The sequence below is a fragment of the Notamacropus eugenii genome, chromosome 6, assembly GCF_028372415.1.
Source record: "Notamacropus eugenii isolate mMacEug1 chromosome 6, mMacEug1.pri_v2, whole genome shotgun sequence".
In the NCBI taxonomy this organism is placed as follows: Eukaryota; Metazoa; Chordata; class Mammalia; order Diprotodontia; family Macropodidae; genus Notamacropus; species Notamacropus eugenii.
In genome coordinates, this window is record NC_092877.1 from 134,748,075 (window position 1) to 134,763,350 (window position 15,276).

A 15,276-nucleotide genomic window follows, 5' to 3' on the forward strand; every position below is an offset into this window, starting at 1 on the left:
AAGAGGAGATCAAGCATCATACTTCTTTTTTAGCCACAGAAAAGTGAAGAGATAGACAATTACTGAAAGTTTTCTTGCCGTCTTGTAAGTTTTCTCCTAGAGGTTCCCATTCCCTGCCTCTATTTATGTAAGGGGGAAGAGAATGCTCTCTGTATTTGTGTAGTGGGGGTTGATTAATAGAATCCACCTGAAGAAATTGCAGGATGAAAGGAGCAAATCATCAAGACAATGACACATAAGGACCCTTTACAGAATTTGAGCGGTCCCTTTTCAGTATGAAAGGGTCAAGAAACAGGTCTGAACCTTGCCAAAAGCAAGATTAAGAAGGATATGTGTGTATGTGTATGTATTTTTTTTTTAACAAATCACATAGCACACCTGTTACTTAAATGAATTTCAATCTCATGTGCAATCAATAGGACTGATCCCTAGGAAGTCCTGCCCCTCTCTGTTTTCTCACAATGGGTGCTCAACATGGTTTGTGAATTTCACAGCTAGAATCTACAAACTAACCTCACTTACCTTTGAACATGCTGCATTACAGAATGGACAATCAATGGAGGTAGGATTCTGCTTTGGCTAGAAGTCATAAACTTTCTGCTCCTTGCAACTAATATGTGTTTCCACATGTTGGAGAATTTTGGATTCTTCTACAAAATTTACTTAAGAAGGATGATGAGACTTGCAATATGCATGCACAAAATGATATGACAGCCAAAACTAACAGGAGCCCAATGAGAATTCCTTAAGGGATCAACAGGGTTCAATACAATCATAATATTTTACTATACTCACTATATTACATTTATTTTTAATGGAAACACACCCAAGAATGCCAAATGTTTGTAATAATTACCTATCATCATATATATGCAATAAAAAAGAAAAGCAATATGAAAATTTAAGGGTGGGATGAAGAACATGAAGTAATTGACCTACAAAGAGGGAGTACCAGAAAATTTCTCAAGTAGCTTATTTTAACCTTCAAATGTAACTTATGAATAGACAGACATGATGAGGTTAGGGGTACTGGGTACCCCAAGATATCGACAGTCCAGGTCCTGCTCGAATGAATTCAACTCAAGCCTTCTTAAAGCCAAAGAAAACAAAGTTTATTAAAGATTCACCATCTTGGGTTGGCTCTTAAGGAGCCTAAGCATTTGTAACATTTGTATTCACAAGCAGGCCAGATAGAATTTCACCTGGACAGAGTCTGAGTTGGATTGAATCTGAGCACCTTCATGGAGGCAAGATGGAACTAAATACAGAAAAAACTATAGGAGGGATTTGGGGGTGTGGTCTGGTATTCTAGGGTGATGGGAGGAGGGGTTTAGGGAGGCTCTTGAGGAAAAGTCCAAGGAGGGAATCCAAGGAGGGTCAAAGGCTGGAAACAGCTGGAGGCAATCAGGAGATATCTGACAGTGGAGGGTTTGGGTGGGAAGCAGGTGGGGCAATACCGAGATGTTGATAAGGGCAGTATAGGAATGAATACAGATCTTGATGGGAGTGGTCAGCAGCCTGGGGAAATGGGGTTTTGATGGGATCAAGAGTGGAGGGTGCAACAGAGACCTGAGCAGAATGCTAATGAAAAGCCCATGGACTTCCTCCGACTGCTAGAACAAATAGGAAGATTAGATTTGAGTAAGAAAGGCCAGATTAAGTGGAAAGATTCAAGGGGAGCTCTAGAAGGCTCCCAGAGTCTGAACCCCATCAGACAGACAGATAGATAAACAGATACCTTCTGTACTAAATATCATTGACATTTTTGACAATAAATCAGTATCCCTAAATCTGTATCTGAGAGAGTCCTCAGAGGTCATTTGGTCCAACTCTGTTTTACAGCTTGAGGAAAGATTATAGCTGTATTGAATCTTATTGATCTCTTAAGGAATTTTCATTGGGTTCATGGTAATTATTGCTTTCTTATGTAATCTTGGGCATGAATATTGCAGATTTCATTGCCCAAGTTAATTGAGTTTGCTCAAAATAATATGACTAGTGCCTGAAGCAGGATTTCAACGCAGATTCTCTGACTTCATAACTGTGCTATGGTGTCTCCCTTGAGTGACAGCATGGTACAACAGATAAACAGCCAACCTTGGAGTCAGGAAGACTCCAAGTCAACTTCTCTGATACATACCAGCTACATGAGACTGAGAAAGTTAGTATCCTCTTAGTGCTTTGGGCAACTCTATATGGGAAGGTAAAATTTTGCATTATAAGAGGTAGTTTTTCATTGGGAATTTCTTCCACTAATGAACTCTCAAGTCCAGTAACCTTACTATAATTACTCATAATGGAAATGTGAAACTTAAGATTATATCAAAATTTCACTGTCTTTAAAAGAAATGATTTCACTTAATTCTGGTTTCACTAAGGTTTGTTCCTTCAAGAGTCTGGAGTATTTAATGTCCTATAAAACATAGCTCTGATGATAGTATGAGTAAACGTACAAAACAAAAAAAATGATTTTTAATCATCATCTGGATGCTTTTGCTCTTATTTTTCTTCATTCAATCTCATCTTTATTCACTTACTATTCCCTTATTTTTCAAGTTGCAAATGAGATCTTCTTACCCCTGAACCTTTGAACAGGTCATTTCCTATGCCAGGAGCCTCTGTCCTATCTTCCTGTACATCTGAATTTTTGCCTGTTGCTACCCCTAGCAATCTATGTGATTCCTAGAGAAATGAAGTTATATTACTGAGGTCACAATATTTGTATGTTTTTTGCTTTTAAATTAATTTTTCAGGAAACAATCTCCTGTCTCTCCTCATCCAGGTCCATTGGAAAAGAAAAAAGAAAAAGAAAACCTTTGTAACAAATATTCATACTAAAGTAAAACAATTTCTCCTATTGGTCATATCCCCCTAGCTCTAAATACGGCTCAACCTGTACCCTAAATTCATCACCTCTTTCTCAGGAGTTTGATAGTATGTTTCATGATCAGCTTCCTGGAATCATTTAGGTCTTTGATTAGAGTTCTTAAATCTTTCAAAGTTATTTGTCTTTACAATGTTAGTGTCTTATGTAAATTGACCTCTTGGTTTTGCTCCCTTCATCCTGCATTAGTTCATATATTTCTTCCCAGGTTTCTCTTCCCATCCTCTTCATCATTTCTTATGGCATATTACCATTCCATTATATTCATATGCTATAAATTGTTCAATCATTCAATAGTTGAGAGGTACTCCTTTATATTCAAGTTCCTTTCCCTCATAAAAAAAGCTACTCTAAACATATGGGGTCATTTTTTTCTTTCTTTGATTTCTTCAGGGTATAAGCCTAGTAGTGGTATTTCTGGGTCAGAAAGTATATATAGTTTAGTAACTCTTGAAACATAGATCCAAAATGTTTTCCAGAGTGGTTGGATCAATTCACAGCTTCACTAATAGGACATTAATGTCAAAGTCACATAATTTCAAAGCTGAAGGCATCTGAGATCATTGGGTCTAACTTCCTCCTTATCCTTTATCAATTAAGAAACAAAAGTTCATAGAGATTTAGAGATGGTGTGTGTGGTAAGACAGGCAATATAGTAAATATTGGGATTAAACCTAAATCTTCTGGTCCTAGATGGCTAATTCCAACATGCCCTCCTGCTAATCACAGTCCAAAGTATTCATTTTCTAATCCAAGGCCTACCTATTCCAGGAAGCATTCTTCGATTATTTTGACTTTCATTCCATTAAGTTTAGTTCCTGACCTTTCAACGCTGTCCTAGAATTATTGTATTGAGAGCTCTGATTACAGGTTCTTTAATTATATCTCTCTTTCTAGACTCACTGGGTGCAGAGACTAGTCTACCTTTAATCCTAAATGCTTAGCCTGGCTCTCTTCCCTTCATGGGCCTTCCATTGACATCCCACTGGGAAGAGCCCAAGAATCTATGCCAAACCACAAGTGTGGATCTTTGGCAGAGATCTGCCAAAGACTGATAGATTTGCTGATGTAGCCGATCAACCCAACTCATGTGACTATCTAATTATGGGCAGTTAAATTCCTAAAGGCACTTATCACAGTAGACAAAAGCACAGCCTTAGGATACTAAGGCTCCAACCATTCTTCAGTTTAAAGAGATTGAAGTTCAAAAGCTAAGGAACATTTTTCTACCCATTAACAAGCAGATGAGGTAGCTAGTAATTGGAGAAGAGGGTACAATTATACAGGGAGTGTACGATGTTCTAATAGTAAGTCACCTTGGTATTTATGGACAATTATGTCATGAATCAAAGCTCACTATTAGATTATAATATATGCCCGGATATACATCAATGGGACTATAAAATTCTACAAAGGCATCCAATATGAAATTATATATTGTATATAAATCTTTTATGCTTAAGATGTTACTTATGAATGTAAAAGTCTATTAGAGAGAAATGTTACAAGGGAGAGGGAGCATGGTATGGACAGGATAACAGGACAGGGGATCAGGAGAACCTGATCCAGTCCTCCCTCCTTCTGGTACCAAGCAAATAGACAAACTGCTTAGCTTACATGGGCCTCAGTTTTCTCATCTGTAAAATGACAGGATTAAATTATATGATCTCTAACATCCCTTCTAGTTCTAAAATTTGATGAACTAAAATCTACAAGACAGAAAGACAGCACATTTTAATATTTAGAAAGATAGTCTCAAATGCAAGAAGATCAAGGTGAAAGTTCTACCTCTGACACATGTAAGCTGTGTGACCCTGGGCAAGTAATCTAAATTCTTAAGAGTCAATAAAACTCTCCAAGACTCTAAGTTGCAGAGAAAGTACAGACCTGCATTGGTAGAGGGAGTTTCCTTATCTGGGAAACCCCCATCCACACCTATAGTCAATACCAGTCCCATTTTCTGTCTATATCTAAAGTTCATAAAAGTCATTCATTCAGTATTTATTAAGTACTTACTATGTAGGGAACATTTTTGACGGATGCTGCACAGGTGACTGAGATTCACAAGACACAGCGCAGCTCCCTGTTCTCCTGGAAACAGGAGAGATTGCTATTTGTCCTTTGTTCTGGAAGAGGACCATGACATCAGGGAGCTAATGCCATGACATGCACGTGAATGGGATTGAAGTGAGGCAGGGCTGTGTAAAGTCACCAGCTTCACTTTGTCCTCTAGAGTTATCTGGGTCCAGTGGCATGTTACAGTTCAGGAGGACTGGAGATGGCCCTGGATGCAGTGGGAGACCTTGATCTTTTTAAGCTAAGGTCATAAACAGGTCTCAGTTTGATTGAGGCGATGCCCAGTCAGTGATTAAGGCTAGGTAAGAGATGACACAGAGAATGGCTTGTTTTGCCTAGTCAAAAATAAATACATAAAATCAATCTGGAAGGGGAAGACCCTCAGGGTTTCTGGTCAAAACAAAAACAATGACCTGTAGATTTCTTTTCCCTCTTAGGACCATATCTTTAAGCCAAATTGCTCTTCTGTCGTTGATTGGCCAAAAATAGGTCCCAGGCCAAGCCCCTCTTGGTCATTGCTTGGACCCTGATTGACTCAGAGTCAATTAGAGGAGGTAACACACACAGAAACAGTAATGTCTAATATAGACTTGGTGCTAGGAGGAGGGAATAATTACCTCTAGACTATGGGGGTGGGTTGTATATCTTGAAAGAAGACACAAAGGAAAAACATTTGAGTGAAAAGAAATTATCAAGGGACAAGGGAAGAGTATCAATGAAAAAAATGAGTGCATTGAAGACAGTCCATACCCAGTTTTCCACCCTCTGTCATCTCCATTACTGGCTTATCTTCCTCCTCCTGCCCCTAAGACTGAGTTTCTCTCAAGGCTCTCTCTTTTGTCCTCTTCTTTCTGTCTCTCTTATAAACTCAGTTATTCTTGAGACTCCAATTATTACCTCCAATGACCCCCAAATTTCTATCCAACCCAGATATCTCTCCTCAACTCCAGTCTTCCACCTTTAATTGACTGTTCAACCATTCTGAAGAGGTGGCCTATCTAGTTGTAAAACTCAGCATGTTTATAATGAAGTTCATTTCTTTTTCACTAAACCCATCTTTCTCAACTTTTCCACTGTTCTTTAACCCCCTAGTAATCCAGGCTCAGAACCTCAGAATCACCTTTGACTCTTTCATCCTCACATCTTGACAATATCTCTTCTATCTGTCTCTCTCGTCTCCCCTCAAATGGATACCATCCTAGCTCAGACTCTCATTTCTTCACACCTCTAAATGATTTAAGTGTTTTGATTGGTCTCCTTTCTTCTAATCTCTCTCTTCTTAAGGCTATCCTTCACACAGCTACTAGAGAAATCTTCCTAATGTATACATCTAATCATGTCACCTCTCTGCTCAAAAGAAAACAAAACCCCAGACACTCCCAATCCTATACCTGGAAGTCACTTCCTTCACTTCTTGTATTGTTAAAATCCTTCTCTTCTTTTGAGAATATACTGAGTTTCCACCTATTCCATGAAGTCTTTGATGGTCTCCCCAATAGAAAATGAGTTGCTGGTACTTAAAATTTCTGATCTGTCTGTCTAATCCTCTTTGCTCCTATTTCTACACCGTGGTGCTTATATTCTGATTATCATCTTCATATGTGTCCACTGAAACATTAGATTCCATCCCTAGGTTCCTCTGACATCATTACTTTTTCCAGAAATCAAACCTCCATTCCACTAGCTGAACATCTTTTTACCATATTGTCCCCTCTTACCTCCTCCCTCATTCTTTTATACCTTGCCCCTTCTGTAAACTTCTGAGTGCAGGAATTGTCATGCTTGCTTGTGTATGTATCTCTAGCCCTTAGCATCATCTTAACATATAGTAAGAGTTTAATAAATATTCTATCTATCTTCTATCTATCTATCTATCTATCTATCTATCTATCTATCTATCTATCTGTCTGTCTGTCTGTCTGTCTGTCTGTCTGTCTGTCTGTCTGTCTATCTATTTATATATACCTATGTTATAGTATTCATATGTGTGTGCTCACCTTATCCCTCTTCTTGGGTTGTAAATTCTAGGTTCCTTTTGAGGGCAAAGTTTAAACTGTTTTTCATCTTTCCATCCCTACTATTTTACCAGGATGAGCTTAAGAAAAGTGAATTGAATAAAATTGTGATGTGGTGCAGGTACAAGGTATGTGTGTGTGTCACAGTGTTGTGTCCAAAGGATTCGCTCAGGTCAAGGATGGGGAACCTGCAGAACTTGATGATCTCGAGGGCCACATGTAGCCTTGAGGTCACAGGTTCCCCACCCCTGGCTCAGGCCAAATCAAGTAAAGGCATTGGGGTTAGGCTGTTCGCTTTAGAGGTGGCAGGTACAGCAGCAGCTTAAGGGATGCAGCCCCTTAAGGGAGAATTGAAGAAGCTAAGAGAGTCTTATAGAAGAAACTATAATATATAATATATATAATATAGTTAATTATATGTATATTAAACTATATATATATTATATATACGTACATATATGTAATATATATAAAGTTCCCTGTGGACAGGTAGATGAGGTAACCAGGGATATGCAGGCAAGGGGCAGTAGCTCTGAGTTTTTATTCTATTGTCCAGTCCATTTGCTCAGGGCAGAAGGCAAATGTTAATCTCATCTTCTCCAGAAGGCTTCAGTTAATCTCACCTGGATCATAGAAGGTTCAAGAAAGGAATGCAGAATTCATCTAGGTCAGCTTCTTCATTTCATAGAAGACAGAACTAGGGCTCAGGAACACTAAGTCATTTATCCAAGTCCATACACATGGTGGCAGAGCCAGGTCTGATGTCTCCAGATCCAGTGCTTTATTTCCCATAGTCAAATCGATAGGCATCTATTAAGTTCTTTTTATGTACCAAGCACTGAGATATCTGATGGGAATATAAATACAAGCAAAGAGAAAAAAATTGTTTTTGCCTTCAAGGAGTATCCATTCTAACAAGGGAAGAAAACACATCAAAGGAAACTGAAAATCTAGGTGGGAAGAAGATGAAATTGGAGGGAAGCAGGGGAAAAGGGTAGAAAAAGTCCAGAGAGTCAAGCGTACTGCCCTTAAAATGGAAATTCTGGAAGGAAAGAGCCAATCAGAGGGCTAGAGTGAAGGAGCAGTGGGTACTTCCAATATCCAAAATGGAGGGGTGGAGTAAGTTTTCAGAATGAAGAGTTTTCTTTGGCAAGGTAGAGAAAGTCCAAAGGAGAGTCAGGAGTGCAGTGATGTTTGTTGATATCGTATCTCAGGAAACTGAAAATGTTTGACAGGCTGCATTTTTAATAATATTACAATGCTGGCCTGAGAACTGCGTCTTAAGTTTTTATATTTATCGCTTTTTTTGGTTTTCAGAACTAAAGTATCATTCGACCACTAAACACTTTACATTTGTAATTATATCTAAATATATAGTTGGGTGAATTATTTATGAAAATTGCTGATTATTACTCTTATATTAAAATTTCAAATAGACAAATGAGAATATCTATGTTGTCTAAAGCCATTCCTTTCTATAATGCTACTTAATAAGTTGCATATCTCCATATTCCTCTTCTGGCCTCTCTTTGTTTCCTGTCTCTTTGCCTATGTCTCTCCATCTCAAAGCAGCTAGAACGATACCAGGAAGCAAAACCAATCATATCTCTCCTATTTATCATGACACTTTCAAAATCCCATTCACAATCTAGTTCCTATCAACGATGAGGCCTTTTTTATGCTAATTGCTGAATCACCTGTTTGAATAGTAATAGATTCAGAATACAGAGTTGAAGATAAAAAATATTGCTCATTTATTGTAGGCAACTGAGGTAAAATGAATACTTTGTCTCGGATAAGTCAATTCACTTACTACTGGAACATTTAAAGATTTCCGTAAGGAGATGTTGCCTAACTTGGCTTTCCAGCCTGACATTTGAGAAAAGGGAGGTGGAGAGGGAGAGAGAAAGGAGAAAAGAGAGGAGAGGAGAGGTATAGGATAGGGCAGGGGAGCGGAGGGGAGGCGAGGGGAGGGGAGGGGAGGAGAAGAATGAAAGGTTCGGCATGGAGGCAAGAGCTGCTGGTGGGCTGGCTCTGTGCAAACTCAGATGGCTTCAGAAACAATAGCATCTCAAATACTTTCTTTCCCATTGCCTGTCAGAAAATTGAGAAACGAAAATAGCATAGAGGGGGGAAAATCAAATTATTTTTCACTCTTATTCTCTGGCCACTTTTGCACAAGGTGCAGAGGTTGTCCTGAGAAGGAAATTGCTAGCAAGATACAAACAACGCCACTTTGAAACTAAATTTACAAGGAAGTAGGGCTATAATCCTCTCAACTCTCTTGCTGGACTGTCCCCCAGCCTTCATAATTTTTTTGTTAGCATGTGTGGGTGCTATACTTTGTAATGCTATCACATTGAATGATGATATGTGAGGGAATTATTTTGGTAACAATAACTCATATTTCTACAGGACATTGAGAAAGGCAGGGTTAAAAGGTGGGTAAAAATCTGAGACTGAAAATAGAGTATTTAATTGGCTTTACTTTCTGGTTTACTTCTTTCTGGAATATTGATTTTGATCTTATAAATAAACAGCTTCATAGTTGAACAACTGAAATACACTGATTTTTAACTCAATTCAATTCAATAAACATATTGGATAACAAATGGACAGACATGACTGAAGTGACTGCACAACAAGCACCACTAAATGCAAAGGACTGTGACACATTTCCGTACAATGTAAGTTCCTTGAAGTCAGGGACTCTTCTCTTTTCTGTTTACATTTAGCTTCTGATATTTACTAAATCTGCGACCACAGGAAGTTCTCTCAGTTTTCTCTAGCATTTACCCCACTGGGTGACAGTAAGGCTCAAATGAGACAATATATAGATATTTTATAACACAGTATATAATATTATGTAACCCTGATTAAAACTACTTCGCACCATGTCATCAGGAGATACCGCCATGGAGAACCTCAAGGGGACCATATATATTTGCTGGTCTAGAATGCAAAAGGGCATAGCAGACAGTCCAGGTCTTTTCCAGATCTAGTGATCTCAAAGAGAAATTCAGCTTGCAGATTCACTTAGGATCTAACCTGCTTCTACCGGCATTACAATAAACCTCTGGACTTTGATTGAAAGAGGACTTCAGTGTTTGAATTCTTTTCAGGCAGACTCTCCCTGTACCCTTGCATTTGGGGATTCTCAGCACCCCACATCAAAATACGACAGTCTGTGCTTCTTCTGATGATTCTGGCAAGGAACACAAAGTTACAGTCTCTTTGACAAAAGCAAAAGAAGGAAATTGAGATACCTTTGTAAAGCTATGTATGAAAAAAACGTTGGTACATGAGATGGGAACAGATGATTAAGGTGGAGACTACTGTGGCTGATGAGAATGAATGAAAAATAGTCCATAGTTCTTTCTCTCCCTGTTTCCCTAGAATATAGAATTCAAAGAAATTTCCACCCAGATTTTAAATCTAGATCCCTTTTCTTTGTCACTTCCTCAGACCAACTAGAAAGAAAAGGAAAAAAGGGAAAGAGACAGTCAAACCTGACTGAAATTTGTATTGCATCTTTTTAAACATTGTTTTGGTGGCTATCCATATAATCTGTGCTATTGGATGCTATTAATAAATTGTCTGATCATTAATAATGATTTTTTATCTGCTCCTGTAAGTTGTTGAGAGACAAGACTGAAAGGGAAGCCCACCCTTGGGGGAAAAAATGTAGGACTTGAGTTAATTAGAGAGAGGGAAGAGAGAGAGACAGAGAGAGAGAGACAGAGAGAGAGAGAGAAATTTGCACTTTAAAAATATCTGAGTGCATCCCAGAGCATATCCAACAGATTGCCTGAAAATAGAGTAATAAGGAGACAAGTCTGTGATCAATGAGTATGTGACAGAGTGGAAGGGTTTGGGGACATGGAATAGGTGTCCCAAGTATCCCTGTTACTAGCCTAGCCTAGACAAGGACCCTGAAGTTGTACTCTGATAAGTAAAGGACTTTAAAAAGTTTAACAAAACTTAAAAGCTCTAAATCTCAAGGACGGCAGAAAAACTGCTTTCGCCTTCAAGCTACTTACATTCTGCTAGAATTTTATCACAAGAATAGCATTCCATGCTCGATATTGATTTTTATTTCAAAGAATGATTTTTAGCAAAGTAACCGTCCATTTAGGAACCCAAAATTTTTTCCCCTTTTCCATGATTGAAAATTATTTTCAAAGGCACTTCCAAAACTTCTCAAGTCATTTTCCTTGTGAAAAATGGTCCCTAACTTTGAGGCCTTAGGCAGACTAAGGGAAAAGATGTGATTTCTTTAAATTCTCTCTGTCCTTCCCTCTCTTTTTCTCTGTCTCTCTCTGTCTCTCTCTGTCTCTCTGTCTCTCTCTCTCTCTCTTCCTCTTCCTTACCCTCTCTCTCTCTCTTTCTTTCACACACACATACACACACATACACACACACACACACACACACAAAACTGTGTAGTAACCTAATAAAAGGTCACACTTAATCAAATGTGTTATGTTATGGGTTGCTTAAGAGCTGGTCTGGTAGATCAATTAAGGAAGTTATTAACTGAAAAATGGGCTATGTCTCTGAACAATCAAAATTTTAACATTCCACCTGTTTTTCAGGTCACTATATAGATCCTTAATGGACCCTGCCTGGAGTCAGGAAGACTCATCTTCCTGAGTTCAGATCTGACTTCAAACACTCACTAGACATGTGACCCAGGAAAGTCACTCGACCCCATTTGCTCAGTTTCCTCATAAATGAGATGAAGAAGGAAATGGCAAACCACAGATCCTTGCCAATGCAAACAAACAAAACAAAAGAAAACACAAACCCACAAAGGATCGTGAAGAATTTGACACTACTGAAAAATAACTCAAAAACAACAAATGAATCCTTGATTGTAAACTCAAAGACACTGGGTTGCATAATGTTTGTGTTTGCTGTGCAAGAATGTATTTACAACAGGGGATGCATGATGTCATGCTAGAAATGGATTCAAGTTTTACCAGCCTACTAAAAGATATTATCTGTTTTTTAAAAAAATAAAAAAAAACCTTGAACAAGTCACAATTTTTATGTTACTGACTTCTTCTGGTGATGCTACACTAAAACATCAGCAAAGTATGAATATGGTTTACTGGCATTCTGTTAGAGATGTAAGTATAGACTTCTGGTGTCTAGTCAAAACTATGAAAAAAAGAAAATGTTCCCCAGCCACCACTGGTTCAGATTTCTTTTATTCAAAGTGAATAAACAGAACTGAAAGCCTGACACCTGGCAAAAGTCCTTCTGCAAAGGCACAGATCTCTACCAGGGATATAGAAGGATCAGAAAGAAGACAAGCTCTTTCTTATTCCTTCCCAGATAGCAATTCTAGGGCAGTTATCCCTGACATCAAAAAAAAAAAAAAAACTCCTAGAACAAAAGGGCATGGAATAACTAGCCACATCTGTGCCCCTTTGCCTCAGGAGTGCAGGAAAGAGATATCACATTAACAGCTTAGGAAGAAGAAAAGGAAAACCAGGACAAATCCCTTTTGTGAAGGTTTATTTGAGGGGCTCTAACAATGGGTGGGAAGAAGTAGGAGGAAAATGAGAGTTGAAATCTGGACTAAAGCAGTCATTAAGCCAATCTTTGCCTGACCCTTTAGCGAGTAGACTTTAATTAAAGCTGACTAGGGGTGATCTGCATTAGCCCTCTGCAAAAAGTCCCTTTGTTAAAGTATATTTTAAATGTCCTATTTGTTTACATATGCTTTACATATTAGAAACTATTTATGAGAGAATATTTTTATTTTATGTTTATGTTTTATTTTTATTAATAAAAAATTATTTCCCCCCTTCTAACTCAATGTTTATTACTACACTGAATTTGGGATCTCATTGATGTGAACGTTTCCTCCATTGCTACCTTCAGTCAATAAGCATTTATTAAGCACTTTCTATGTGGCAGGCACTATGCTAAGCCCTGAGGATACAAAGAGACACCAAAGACAGTCCCAGTTCTCATGTTCACAGTCTAATGAGGGAGACAATAAAGAAAAAGCTATGGGCAAACAAGATATATTATCAACAACAGGAAGGGACTAGTATTTGGAAGAACTGGAAGCCTTTCTATATAAGGCAGGATTTTAGCTAGCACTTGAAGGACAACAGGAAGGGCAATGGATGGAGATGAGGGGAGAAAGAAGTCTAGACACAGGAGACTGCTAATGAAAATGTACCTGCAGGATCAGGACATGGAGTATCTTTTCTGATAAACAGCAAGGATGCCAGTGCATCCTTGGTTCCCAGAGTACCTGGAGGGGCATAAAATATAAGAAAACTATCAAGGGAGAAGGAGAACATATTATGAAGGACTTTGTTTCTTTGTTAATTTATTTGTAAAAAGGAGAAGGGCTTTATTTATCAAGAAACAATTTCAAAAGTCAAAAGAATGATAAAAAGGAAGAAAATGTGAAATATCTCATTGAAAAAACAACTGACCTGGCAAAATAGATCAAAGAGAGATAATTTAAGAATTATTGGACTACTTGAAAGCTATGATCAAATAAAAACCTAGACATCATATTTCAAGAAATTGTCAAGGAAAACTACTCTGATGCATTAGATCCACATGGTAAAACAGAGATTGAAAAACTCTACCAATCACTTCCTGAAAGAGATCCCAAAATGAAAACTCCCAGGAATATTATAGAAAAATTCTAGAGCTCCCAGGTCAAAGAGAAAATACTTTAGACAGCCAACAAGGAACCATTAAAATTCTATGGTGCAACAGTCAGGATCACACAAGATTTAGCAGTTACCATGTTAAAGGAATGGAGAACTTAGAATATGATATTCCAGAAGGCAAAGGAGCTAGGATTACAAACAAAAATAAACTATGCAGCAAAAGTAAACGTAATACCTGGGGGGGAGTTAAATATTTAATTAAATAGAGATTTTGGGAACATGCCTGATGAAAAGTGTTGAATAGAACATTGGACCTTCAAACAGATGATTCAAGGAAAGCATAAAAAGTAAACATGAAAGAGCCATCATAAGGGATGCAACAAAGTGAAATTATTTACATTCCCACATGGAAAGATGATACATGTAATTCTTAAGAACTTTATCATTATTAGGGCAGTTTAAATGATTTTACACAGATAGGGGGCATGGATGTGAGTCGATTATGATAATCTTTAAAAAACTGAAGGGATGCGAAAGAGGAATACAGTGGGTAAAGGGGGAAGGAAGAGGTAGAATGAGAAAAACTTTCTCACATAAAAGAGGCTTGCAAGGATGACCCTTTACAATTGAGGGGAAATAGAGGGAGTGGTGGGCAATGCTTGAACCTCATTCTCATTAGAATTGGTTCAAAGAAGGAAAAATATACATGCATCCTCAGCTCTTTCTAGAAATGTAACATCCAAAATGGAAATAGGAGGGGAAAGGAAGGAGAATAAGGGGGCAGGAGAGGGGGAGGCGATAAAATGAAATGTGGATAAAGGAAGGCAGTGGTTAGAAGCAAAATAGACTTTTGAGCAAGGACAGAATATTAAAAAGAGAGGAAAAAACAAAAGAAAATAAGATGGAAGGAAATAATAACCATAACTGTGAATGTGAATGTGAATGGAGTTAGCTCACTCATAAAACAGAAATGGGTAGCAGAATGGATTAGAAATCAGAATCCAACAATATATTATTTGCAGGAGACACACTTGAAACCAAAAGACACGCATAGAGTTAAAACAAAGGGGTCGATCAGAATTTATTATGTTTCAGCTGAAATAAAAAAGGCAGGAATAGCAATCATGATTTCAGACAAAGCAAAAACAAAAACAGACCTAATTAAAAAAGATAGTCAGGGAAACTATATTATGCTAAAAGATATCACAGACAATGAAGTAATATATACAAATTTACAACAAGTTTCTTTGGTAAAGGTCTTATTTCTCTCTATGTATAGAACTGAGTCAAATTTATAAAAGTAAGAGCCATTTCCCTCAATTGATTAATGGATTTAAACAGGCAGCTTTCAGAAAAATAAATCAAAGCTATCTATAGTCAAATTAAAAAGTGCTCTAACTCACTATTGATTAGAGAAAAGCAAATTAAAACAACTTTGAGGTACTACCTCACACCTATTAGAAATGATGAATTCTGGAAGGGATGAGGGAAAATAGGTTCACTAATGAACTAATGTAGTAGTGAACTGATCAAATCATTCTGGAGCAAAATTCAGAACGATGCCCAAAGGGCTTTAAAACTGTGCATTCCTTTTGACCCAGCTATTTCACTACTAGATCTGTATCCAAAAGAGATCAAAGAAAAAGGAAAAGGA

The 15,276-nt window shown here is 37.8% G+C and overlaps 1 long non-coding RNA gene across 1 annotated transcript; it reads left to right on the top strand.

Annotated features, from left to right (window-relative positions):
* The first annotated feature begins 440 nt into the window (after positions 1-440).
* On the top strand, positions 441-12,016 carry LOC140510615 (uncharacterized). Its single transcript, XR_011969308.1, has 2 exons — positions 441-562; positions 11,571-12,016. It is a non-coding gene; the product is annotated as an uncharacterized lncRNA (long non-coding RNA).
* Positions 12,017-15,276: the final 3,260 nt, after the last annotated feature.